Source organism: Serinus canaria, chromosome 25, assembly GCF_022539315.1.
Source record: "Serinus canaria isolate serCan28SL12 chromosome 25, serCan2020, whole genome shotgun sequence".
In the NCBI taxonomy this organism is placed as follows: domain Eukaryota; kingdom Metazoa; phylum Chordata; class Aves; order Passeriformes; family Fringillidae; genus Serinus; species Serinus canaria.
This window is the reverse complement of record NC_066338.1, coordinates 8,436,590-8,449,640: the sequence shown is the minus strand read 5'-3', so window position 1 is coordinate 8,449,640 and position 13,051 is coordinate 8,436,590.

Here is a 13,051-nt window from a genome sequence, read left to right as displayed (position 1 = left end):
TGCTCCTACTACTTGTACTGTAGTGTCACTGATTGGTCCCAATCGTTTATTTAAAACCGAATAAGTAGCCCCAGTATCTACAGTAAATTCCTGCTCTTTCCCTTCGATCTCTAACCTAACCTTCAAATCCTGTTCTAGTCAGCTCTGATTCTGATAATTTCCCAAGACCATAGCTTGAGCGACATCTCCTGGAGTCATCGGATAGCCCACTGAATTATTATTTACCACACTGCTGTTCACTCCCACCCCGTTCATCCCGTTCCTCATTGGACATTCGTTCTTCCAATGGCCTATCTGACGGCAAAAGGCACACTGGTTAGGTCCCAGAATTTGTCCCCGTCCCCCAGTGTTTTGAAATCCTCCCCTACCGCGACCCATTCCTCGGCCCTGCATAGATCCACCTCTGCCTCTCCCTCTGTTTCCAGCTTGCTGGATTACTGCCAGAATCTCTGCCTGCTGCTTCTTGGCAGTCTCTTTTTCCCTATTATTATATACTTTCCAGGCTACCTCCAGCATTTTATCCAAGTTGCGGGTATCCTCTCCCTCTAATTTCTGTAATTTCTTTCGGATATCATCCTGAGATTGCCCCATAAATATTAATGCGAGCTGTAGCTTCCCTGGCTCATCCTCCACTTCTAAATTAGTATATTTTCTGGCAGTTTCCTTTAATCTTTCCAAGAATGCTGATGGGGACTCGCTTTTATCCTGTCTCACCGAATACAGTTTAGACCAGTTCAACGTCTTAGGCATACCGGTTCTGATTCCTTCCAGCAACAATTCTTGGTATTCTTTAATTGCACCCATACCCCCGCTTGTATTTGGATCCCATCCCGGATCTTCACTCGGCACTAAATCATTCACGGTTCCTTCTGCTAATTGCAACCTTATAGCCTCTCTAGCTCTCTCCTTTGCTGCTTTTAAAACCATCTCCTTTTCTGTGGAGTCCATTAAAGTGTCTAACAACACCTGCAAATCATTCCAGTCCGGGTTTTGTGTTCTAATTATCATTTTTACCACCCGCGCCACCCTTTCTGGATCCTCCCGATAGCTTCCCGCAGACTGCTTCCAAATTACCAGGTCTCCGGGAGAAAAGGGCACCTTTATCAGTACCCTATCTCCTTGGGGTCCCACTGCTTCCCTTAAGGGAGCTATTAGCTTGGGCTCCCCAAGATTTTTCCGCCCTTGCCTTGTCCTGTTCGCAAGAGGAGTTCTTTGCACATTTCCAGAAGGGCCGGGAGAGGGGGTATGAGGCTGTAATTTTATAGTTGCGTTAGGAGTCTTGCGTTCCCTCTTTCTCTCCCCCGGTTTTTCTTCCTCACTATCATCGCTACTACTATCTCTAGGTAACGGCGGGTACGAAGAAAGGGAAGCCGAAGCAGGAGCTGGGGGAACATTTGGAGCCACGAGCAGGGATAAATCCTCCTCTGGTTGGGAGGTTAGAGCCAAACATTGAGTACATTTAAGTTTTTCTTTACACCCTCCGCATTCCGAACTCTTTAACTCCAAAACCATTATTCCACATTCCTTCTGCCACTCCTTTTTCTCCCTTAGGAGATAGAATAAGTCCAAGTACGGCACCTCATCCCATTTCTCATTTTGTTTTAGAAACTGCATTAAAGGAGTAATTACCTCATAATCCACAGACCCATTCAACGGCCACTCTGGCCCTACCCTTTCATATTCTGGCCACCAATGATTACAATAATCAATCATCTTTTCCTTCTCCAAATCCTGATAAAATCCTTCACTCCTCCACCGCTTTAATAAGCACCCTAGCGGAGTATTTCCCGGTATGTTGTTGTTAGACTCGACCATAGTTTTAAACGCTTTAAATGGCATCTTACTTCAATAACCTCACAACAATCAGCCGCAATTACCAAGACGCACCAGCACTAAGCACAACCAACAAAACTATAAATATCAATAGCTCAATTATTCCGAACACAAACAGCAAAAACAACAACGTGATTACTATTAGATACCAAACCAACCAAAACCAATCTTGCCGCTTCTCGTCGCCGCGAGTGGCAAGTGCCGGACCTGCGCAGCTTTCGCCGCGTCTGATGGCCGGCGCCTAGGCTTCCCAACCAGACGTCTTAGCCCAATCCTGCGAGGATTGCCACCTCGTCTTATGGACAGGCACCCAATACCAATACCAGAAATAAAGCACCTTCGGGCTTACCTCCTCACAGTCGTCCGACAGGCGCAGGGGTCGGGCACGAGCCGATGACTCCCCGAGAATCACTCGGTGCCGGCGTGGAGTGGATCGGGACGTGAACCGCCCCAGCCACCTTCGGAGTCCTGCCGCGGTCGCCAGAAAACTGTTGCCCGATCCGAAGAAAACACAAAACAACCGGAGTTGCTTTATGCGGTGCTTTATTGAGGGCCCTGGGAGCCTGAGGACTTTCGTCCAAAGTCAGAGCCCCATCTTGCGACAAAATTTACAGGGTTTATATACTTTTCTTAACATGATTGCTTCATCTGATCTATGTGCATCGCTAAGCATCTTTAGAGGTATACTGAGATTTATTAGGTACATCATGACATTTGTTACTTAGCCAAAAGGTACATTCCATAGATAATGTTAGGTACATTCCCTAGATAATATTTTCTCTCGATCTACCATGCACTAAAGTTCACTTAAAGTTTACCGGGCCTACTGGGGCCTTAGCATAACTACTGCTACTCATGCTAACTATCATATTGTTTCACTAATCTAGACATCTATCTTTTAACTAAAATACATTTTTCAATAATTTTCGAACTTCTGCAACAGGAAGACACCTGAAATTGCCAGGAACACAGGCAACCTGAAGAGGCTGGAGACCCTGTAGAGATCTAACTTTAAATACATGCAGGACTCCCAGCATCCTGTATAGGGCACACCCCCAGAACCCCAAAGTCAGGAGACCATAGAATGGTCTTTGTACCAGCAGGCACATTACAGCCTTGCAAAGGCAAAAGGTCCCAAGAGATGTCACAGTGCATACGTGTAGCACAGATGCTGAAAAGGGGCAAAGCTGAATAACCTCGCTCAGCTTCAGTCCTGTGCAGATCACAGAAGGAGAAGAATGAGGCAGCAGAGCACCGTGCTTTTGTGCCCACTGAAGGGAATTGCAAAAATCCAGCAGCTGCTCATTCACAAGCACAGTCAGCTGCCTATGCTCTTGCTTCTTGAAAAACTCACTGGTGCCCTTCTTTTCCCATAGGAGAGGTTTTTGGTCTGCATCTTGTTTTGGAGGTTTGTGTGGACACAGGATGCCTGGTGAGTTCTAGAGATGGATTTGGACAGGAGGAAACCCCAACCCAACACTGTCACACCTTGTTACACAACAGTCCCATACCTTGTTTTCCCACAAAACCAGGATTTGTCATTTCTAAGCCTTGGCTGGATGGAGAAGGAGGCTGTAAGAAAGAGGAAGATGCCCCAAGACACTGAGGCAGGTGAGGAGGAGGTCACTGCACCTTTCCCCCTCTCCTCTGCTCCATCTCCCAGCCCAGTATTGCCCCTGGCTGCAGGACAACGCCACTATTGACACCATCCTGATGGATCTGGGGGAAGTCCTTCCCCTTCCCTCTGGCACAGAGGCAAATCCCATCCTCTCCTTGTCCTTCCTCTCCCCAGGCACTGAGCTGCAGGCAGAGACCAGGGAGGAGAAATCCCCCTGGCAGAACATTGCGGAAGAGGCCGTTTTGAGCATCTCCACAGCACAGGAATCCAGCTGGGAGGAAAAACCTTAGAAATCCCCTGAGAAAGGGCTCCAAATCCCACCCAGGGTGCTCCAAGGAGGAAAGACCCATCCCTGTGCCAGGAGGGCAGCTAGAGCTTCAGCCAGAACTCAGACCTGATGATCTACAAGCAGCATCATATTGGTGAGAAGCACTACAGGTGCTTGGAATATGGGAAAGAGCTTCAGCCAGAGATCCCACCTGATCTGCCACCAGAAGATCCACACCTGGGAACAGCCATACAAGTGCCTGAAATGTGGGAAGGACTTCAGTGATGACTCCAACCTCATCATCCACCAGAGCCTGCACACTGGGGAGCAGCCCGACACGTGCAGGGAACGTAGGAAGAGCTTCAGCCGGAGTTCCAACCCTCTCTCTCTCCCACCAGCTTGTCCACATGGCCCTACCAGTGCCCCAGCTGCAGAAAGAGATTCAGCTTCAGATCCCACCTGATCTACTGCCAGAAGATTGACAGTAAGGAACGGCCCTACAAGTGTCCTGTGTGTGGGAAGAGTTTTCAGAGGCGCTCCCATCTGGTCATGTGTGAGCAAACACACACAGAGGAGAGGCCCTTCTGCTGCCCCGACTGTGGGCAGGGCTTCAAGCACAACTTCACCTTCATCATACCCACCAGCACATCCACACCAGTGAGAGGCCCTACAAGTGTCCTGAGTATGGGAAGAGCTTCTCCTACAGCTCTGCCTTGATTTCACATCAATGGACCCATGAGTAAGGGAAGCCCTCCAAGTGCCCTGACTTCAGGAAGAGTTTTATCTCCTGGTCCAACTTCATCACCCACTAGAGGACACATGTTGCATTATCCACAGTGACCCATGTTGTGCAAAAACATGGTGATCCACATTCCTGGTGATCCATGTTGAGTGAAAACCTCGTGACCTATGTTCCACATGAACCACATTGGGAAGACACCTGGCTGCTGGTCTTTGGGCACCTGGATGAATGCAGGGGAAAACTTCTATCAGGATGGAGTCTGACACTGGAAATTGAAGTACTGAGCCTGAACAGCAGGCCCTGCGCCAAAGTTATCTCTAGATGAACCTTCCAACCAAACATTATATGATACTTGCATCTGCTAATTAGTGAAATATCAATGATCATTAGTGAAATATGTAATGTGACACAAGTGTATTTATCTTTCCATGTTTAGGGCACAGTCAAAGCAATGAAATCAGATATGTGGCCTTGTTTGGAGGTACATCATCAAAGCCAACTCCCTTAGTTCCTTCTTGAGCCCTGACCAGGCTTTGGGTGGAACCCACATATTATAGGTTAATGCTGGCCAGATACCACGCACCCACGAAAGCCACTTACTCACTCCCCTCCACAGTCAGACAGGGGAGAGGAAATATGTAACAAAGGGTTCATGGGTTGAGATAAGGACCAGGAGAGTCGTCCCTCACCAAACACCGTCACAGGCAAAACAGGCTCTGTTCTGAGATATTAAATGAACTAACAAAATCACAGCAGGATAATAAATAAAATAAGCCCTTAAAACTTCCTTTCCCCCAAACCTCCCTCCTTCCCTGCTCTATCCCAGCAGCACAAGGAGGCAGGGAATGGGTGTTACAGTCAGTTCATCATCTGTGGCTTCTCCCACTGCTCAGGGAGAGGAGTTGTTTCTCTGCTGCTCTATGGGGTCCCTACCACAGAAGACAGTTCTCCATAAACTTCTCCAGAGTGAGTCCATCCCAAGGGCAATAGCTGTCTGCAAACTGCTGCAACATGAGTCCATCACAGGGGCAACAGTTCTCCCCAAACTGCTGCAATGTGGGTCACCTTTCCATGGGGTCAGTCATTCAAGGATCTTTATTAATTGCTGTAGGCAATCTTTTGTATCAATTATTTGGTACATTACTTATCCTTTTTTAATTCTTTGCTCTTTTGAACTATAGAAAATTATGCTTGTTTCTTAAAGTTGTGTCTTTTGTGCTGACCTTGTCAACTGGCAGAAAAGAAGTTCATTAGGAAGACTGCATTTGTTAGTCCACATGCTCAGAATTTCTTTTCTTTTGAGCTGGTTGTTTCTGGGGTTGGTGGCCATGAGTTGGTGGTCACTGTCTGCCCCTGCCAGAATTCCCTTTGACCCAGTCAGAGCTGATTTCACACAGTTGCTGGACTGGGCTTTCCTTGTGGCCTATAAATTCTGCAATCTTTGTGTCCAGTTTCAGAGATCCATTTTCCTTCCCCAGCTTTGTTAACCTCCCCCAGGCCTGAGATAACACCTGGATAATTGTCCCACCCTGATCTTACCTACAGTCCAAGTGCCAGGTATCCACTGAGGAATATTGGAATATCAGGGGAGGGCAGGAGGGAAGGGGGGAGGGAGGATTCAGTGGTCGTTGGTGGTGGCAGCTGCCAGTGTGTCCATAACTTGGGGTGAACTTCATTTGACCAGTGATGTGCATATGAGCAGTCACTTCTTTACACACTATGCCACAGTGGGAATTCTTGTGGGCATGCATTTCCCAGCATGTGCCACCCAGATCTTGCCTCTGCCAGGCCTGGAGTCAACACCTTCCTGTTACTCCCTTGTGTGCTTCTCTCATGGCAAAACCCTTCGGTGGCCTTGGCAGTCGTTGAGATGGGCAGCTCTGCTCCTCAGGTCCTTACACAGCCTGATCCACCACCCACACACACTCACCTGCCCTGAGTGTTGGAGGAGCTTCAGTGACAGCTCCAGCCTCAGCCCTCAGGTCCCACCCAAGGATGGCAAGAGACTGGTGTCCTGTGGGAAGAGCTCTGGCCAGAGCACAGACTTGATCTCCCACTGTAGGATCCACGCTGGGGAGAAACCCTGTGTCTGCCCAAACTTTGTCCAGAGGCTCCACTCAAATTAAGATGTTTTGAAAGTGAAATTAAGCCATTTGGGATTTGTATCAAGAGATTCTGTGGGATCATGGAACCATTTTCAGTGTGATTGTGTTGTTTTAAGATGATTGGTCAATCCATTTTGGCTTTTGCTGTGCACACCAATGCAGAAGACTCCTCTACATCCCCAAGAAATCTCCAGACCTTCTGGAATATCCCCCTGAACTCCAAATTCTCCTCATAAAGCAGTAAAATGGGAGGGTTTTACATGTCTTTTTTCAACTTCTTTATTTTTACCCCACTTTCAGGTGTTTTAAAGGGATTAAGAGGAATCAAAAGAAAATTAAGGACAAAACAAAAGTATTTACATGTTGGCATTGTGTGACTATCTATGGAGTTGGGTTGGGTTGGGTGGGTGGAAGAGAATTTTTCTGAGGAGTTTCCACCCCATTGTGTCTGAAATCTTGGTCTTCGCTCCAGTCTGTCACTGTGAAAGACACCCATGGGCCTTGGAGAAGTGGAATTGTATTACTGAGTTGTAATTGTAGTAATTGAAATAGGAGGAAAAGGAGATGGAATTAGGGAGGAGGAGGAAGGGGACAAGGAATAGCAGGAAGCTCATGGATCCACTGCTCCCCCTATCTGCAGCCCTCCCCAGCCTGGGAGCATCATCCCTGTCCTGGTTTGAGAGGAAGTCAGTTTTTTGAGATGCTGTGGTCAAACCAATAGGTGCTCAGATTTGAATATTGGCACCTGGTGTGGCCACTGAGGACATGGATACGCCTCTGAGAACACAGAGGGGTTAAAAGCTGGGAACGCCCAGGGGGAAGCTCTCTCTTGGGCTCTGTCCCTGAAAGAGAACAGACCTGCCCTGGCCAGCGCTGAGCTGGGCGAGGGAGGGGAAGCCATGGGGCTGGAGGAGGTAGGCCGGGCCTTGGGAGGAGCACTGAGAGGCTTTGGGCAGCCCCCTCCACCCCCCAAGGGAGAGAGAGAGAGCTGGTGTCTGTGCCTGTGCCACCTTGAAATTTGATAGCATAGCCAGCGTGAAGGAGAAGGGGGGGTGTGGGAGTTCTGGACAGGCAGAGCTTGAGACTTTTAACCCTTTTCTTGGATGATGGAAACCTTGCAAATGCTGATTCCTCCTGGAGTTGAACGAGAAGACAGATGGAGATGAGATAAGAGGAAATGGGCCACGAGAGAAGTTGAGAAGAATCCTAGGTGGGAGGAGATGATGGAGTGGCCTTTGGCTGGATTTTTCTTGTATAGCCATTGTGATAAATAGGTATGATTTGTGCTGACAAAATTGAAACAATAATCAATATTGATACAGTAATTAATATTTAGAAATAATAAAATAGTTAAAATTGTAAAGATGAAAAGGAGAGGAGGGATTCCAACCCCACCTTTCCTGCAGATGTTTTAAGTAGGAAGGAGCAGGAGATAACAGTTACTAAAAATTACCAGAAAAGAAGGAAAAACTGGTTAGGTTTCAAGGATATGTTAATCATATAAGATTTATTGCTTTGATGCTTGGAACATGGTATTATGTTGATTTTGGCCTACATTATACTAGCTTGGCTCATGTTATGAGTATAACTCAATGTGCATGTGTCACCCAAAGGTGAATTAAAGGACAGTGACGAAGAAGAGTGCCTTCATCCAGAGACGACCCTCGAAGAGCCTTGTGACCACCTAAAAATGGCGGAGCACGCACCCTGAAGGGTGGTGATAGGGCGGAGATAGAGGTGTGATGAATCAAAAATGGGAGGAGATGGCTCTGACAGACAGGATAAAAGGGGGAATTTTTGTTTGGCACGCTTTGTACGTGAAGGGCTGAAGGTCGGGGGACCTTTGGGCTCCGTACCCCTGGGTATTTTTTTTGCTTATGCACTATTATTGGAACCAAATTATTCCTTATTTTAACCAAATTGTATCTGATTTTGTATATCTTAAGCTACTCAATTAAAATTGCTGCTATTTTAAATTTTGTTTGACTTTTCCTTGATGGGATAGTTGGGCAAACATAACACCATGGACAGAACCATTTTTTTCCTGTGACACAGAGACTGCATTTAGGGGGGGAGGCAATGACTTGGAGCAAAGAGAGTGCAGGGATGTGATGTGAAGGAGTGGCATGAACAGAGATGGCAGGTGAGGAGGGTTGTGGTGGTGCCCTCCATCTTCAGGAAGAAGAAGAAGATGATCTCTGTTCTCAATGCCCCTTGGCCCCAGGGGGTGAAATTTGCATGGGACAGGTGTCCCGAAAGTGAGAGACTGTGCCCTTTTTGGAACTGGGCAAAGCACCCTGAAAAGGGGAACCCCAGAAGCAGCTCTGGTCCATGCGCAGTGGTGAGAGCACTGGGCATGGAAGGATGGCAGATCTCTGGGCGGTGCCACGTATGACATGAAAACACAAGAGGTTTCAACTGGGGAAGCCCATGGTACAAGAGGGACTCCTCTCTCCTTGATGAACTGAGAATTGATTATCTGAAGGGTGGTGATGGGCTGAGTGGGTGATCTGAGGGGTGAATGTATTGGAAGTTTGGGGGGGAGGAATATTTCTGGAAGGTTTTCATCCTGAGTTCTGTGTGTTTCTTTCATAGTTGTAGGTTAATAAAGTTTTTTCTCTTTTATTCCTAAGCTGGAGCCTGCTTTGCTCTATTTCTGACCACATCTCACAGCAGACACCAGGGAGAAAGTATTTTCATGGGGGCACTGGCATTGTGCCAAGGTAAAACTGTGACATATCCCCTCACCTCCCCCAGGTGATTGGGAGGGGAGCTTACCTCAAATATCCAGGGGGAATGAGGGGTGTCTCTTAGTATTTGTTTTTTATGAGGCAGTATCTGGATTTTTCAGAACTCCAAAGCTCTGCAAATGCCCCTTGGGGATACTGGGGGGATTCCAAAGATGTTATTTGTCTGGGGACTCCTGGTGGCAGCTGCCAGCTGAGCTGTGGTGGTTGGCAGGGTATGTGGAATCCCTGGAACTACATGGTGATCAGCAAGTAGCAGGCCAGGGGGACCAGGAACTCCATTTCTGGGGGCTCCTCAGGAGAGCCAGGGTTGAGGGAAGGCCAGGACCCCTGGAGAGAGGAAAACTGAGAGAGGCAATGTGGTAATCACATATCCTCTGAACAGAGAGAGCCATAGTTCTCTCCCAGGATTTTCCTGGGAAGCTGTGAGAAGCTGTGAGAAAGTTCAGAGAAGAGAATGAGAAACAATTCTTAACTCCATTTGCTGCATCTGTTGTTGTGCACATGTGGAATGTGTTATGGAGATTTTTTTACCAAAGGGTGGTTTCTTAATTGGACCCTGGATGGTGTTTGGATCGATTGACCAATTAGGTTAAAGCTCTATTGGACAGTCAGTAAGGGTTACGAGTTTCTTAAGACTATGGTACAATGTAGTATAGCTTAAAAAGCAATTGATCAGCCTTCTGCAGTCATGGAGTCAAAGTTAATTATTCCCTGTTCAGGGGACTGTTGCCATGATAAGGCAATACTGGAACTGAGGGACCCCTGACAGCCCAGAGAGGGGCAAAGCTCAGTGAGGGGTAATCTGGGAGAAGGAGAGATCCTGGAGAGGGCTGAACCCAGGGATTCCCAGGACCCCCAGCAGTCTTAAAACTGAGGAACCCTGGAGATGAGGGATCCCCCATACACCTGAGACCCCCAGCAGGCCAGACAGAAGGAAACCAAAGTGGAGACACCAGACAGGGGTACCCAGGCAGGTGAGGAGGAAGTCACTGCCCCTTTCCCCTTCTCCTCTACTCTATCTCCCAGCACGGCCCCCAGCTGCAGGACAATCAATGTTGTCCTGCCAGGGATGGATCTGGGGGATGTCCTTTCCCTTCGCTCTAGCACAGAGGCAAATTCCATCCCATCCCATCCCATGCCCCCTCCCTCCCTCCTTAATTCCTCTCCTTTCTCTCCTCTCTCTCCTTCCCCAGGCACTGACAGAGACCAGGGAGGACAAATCCCTGCATCAAAACCTCGTGGAAGAGGCCATTTTGAGTGACTCCATAGCACAAGAATACAATGGGGAGGAGAAGCTACAGTAGTATCCCATGAGGAGCGTCTCCAAACATGGCCCACGGTGCTCCAAGGAGGAAAGACCTATCCTGTGTCAGGAAGGTGTCTAAAGCTTCATCCAGAGCTCCGACCTGGTGGTCCTTGAGTGGTTTCACACGGGGGAGATGTGCTACAGGTGCTTGCAATGTGGCAAGAGCTTCAGATGGAGCTGCTACCTGATCTGGCACCAGAAGATCCACATGGGGGAATGGCCCTAGAAGTGCTTGGAATGTGGGAAGAGAGCTTTAGCTGGAGCTCCTGTCTGATCCGCTGTCGGAACCCAAGAAATTCCTCTGACTGCCCTGGAGGCTCAGAGACCTTGGCATGGAGTCAAAGACACCTGTGCCTTCGATTTTAACCCATAGAAACACTTACCAACTTTGTGTGAAGAGTTACAAGCCACAAAGGTTTGAGTAACATGTTAGTAAATTTATCACCAAGTGAAAAATGTAGAATTTTGAGGTTTTTAGAATGGGGGTTCAGGAAGCAAGATAGAAAGATCTGAGCGTGTCCAGTCTTTCTCCTCCTTCTTCTTAGCCTCCATCTTCTGCGGTAAAAGTAGCACTTTTAGATTGGTTTAGAGTAGAAACAAACTGTCTAACATAGGTGATAAGTATTAGAAAATTATTGTAAATAATGTACACATAGTTTTTAGTATAAAAAGATAACACCGCCCCAAAGCAGTCAGTGTGCCATGAACCAACTTGCTAAACAGATCTCAGCAAGTCAGAGAAAGAATTTTATAAATAACAAAAAATAAACAACCTTGAGAACGAGAGCCAAAGAATCCTGTCTTCTTCTTCAGTCTCGGAGTTGACACTCGGGGTCATCTCAACACCAGAGACCCCATCAACCCGCCATCAGATAATTCACATGGGAGAACAGCCCTACAGGTAGGGAATGTGTGAAGAGCTTCAGTGACCACTCTAATCTCATCAGCCACCAGCTCCTGCACTCCAGGGAATGACTCTACAAGTGTGGGGAGTGCCGGAGGAGCTTCAGTCAGAGCTCCCACCTGATTCACCACTAGAATATCCATACAGGGGACTGGCCCTGGGAGTGTCCTGACTGTGGGAAAAGCTTCACCCAGAGCTCTACCTTGACCTTACACCAATGGATTCACTGGAAAGTGAATCCCTGTGAGTGCCCTGAGTATGGGAAGGGCTTCAAATGCTTCTCCAACTCCATTACCCATTGGAAGACCCACAGTGAGCCCCATTGGGCAGAGACCTAGTGGCCCATGTTCCTGGTTATCCATGCTGGGCAGTGTATTGGCTTTGTGTGATCAGGTGTTGGAAACAGGGGTACTCCAGGGGTGGCTTCAGTGAGGAGCTTCCAGAAGCTTCTCCCATGTTTGGCTCCTGTTCTGATCCACTCCTGAAAGTAAGGGTAACCCAGGTTCTAGTTCATGGATCCCCTGGCACACATTAAAGTGAAACAACAGTGATTGATCTGTGTTTATAAATATATCTCTGTTGGGTTTCTTTTAGAACAATTTATTTGCCATGTAAAGCAGGTTTGGAACCCTTTTTGGTTACCATCTTGTTATGATCCGTCCCTACGGACGGGTTTCGTAGAGGTTCTTTTAGATTGATTTCAGGGTGCAAAAAACCGACATGGTACAAGGGGGTTTGCAAATTAATCAACATAATGGACTTTATTGAAACAACCACAGTAAAAATGCATTGGGGAAAAATTAGGGGGAAAAAGGGAAAAATAAGGAAAAATAAGAAAGGGAAAAAAAAAAAGGAGGGGGGGGTTAGGGGGTTATAGCTACCAAAACGTGAGAATGGCAGAGGTTCTTCAGTGCCCAGCTGAAGAGGTTCACCAGTTCACGTCCTGGGGAGATCTCAGAGATGCAGTCCATCTGGACTCCAATTATACACTTTTCGATGAGGGGGAAGGGGATTATTTCGAAACCAAATCTATTGTATAGAAAGAAAAGGGGTACACTCAGTCCACCTTGCAATGAACGAAGGCCATTGTTTCATGGTCCAGTGCCCACACCTGCAGTCATCCATCTTACTTTGGTCAGCTCGCCTCCCCCCATGCACCTCCCCCGGGCTGGGGGCTCCAGTCCTTGGAAAGTGTGAGGGAGGCCTTTTCTCACACGGGGATTTCTCGGGGTCTTCTCTGGTGGAGAGGCTTCCGTCATCTCAGCTTGTCTGTCACGTGGTTGTAGATGAACGAGAGGGGTCTTCTGTGGGAGACCACCCAAAAACTCAGGGAGGAAAAGTCCAGCCCGGCCAAGAGGTGGACAGCATCCAAGATTATTGTTGTGAAAAGGACACAGTGCCTCAATGTGCTCGGTGTAGCATGCAGGGAACTGCATCTGTGGAGACAGAAACTTAACAACACTTTCAGGTAATTAAACCCCCTGGCTTGGCATGTCCACTGTGGCTAAAAAAGGGACAAAGGGGT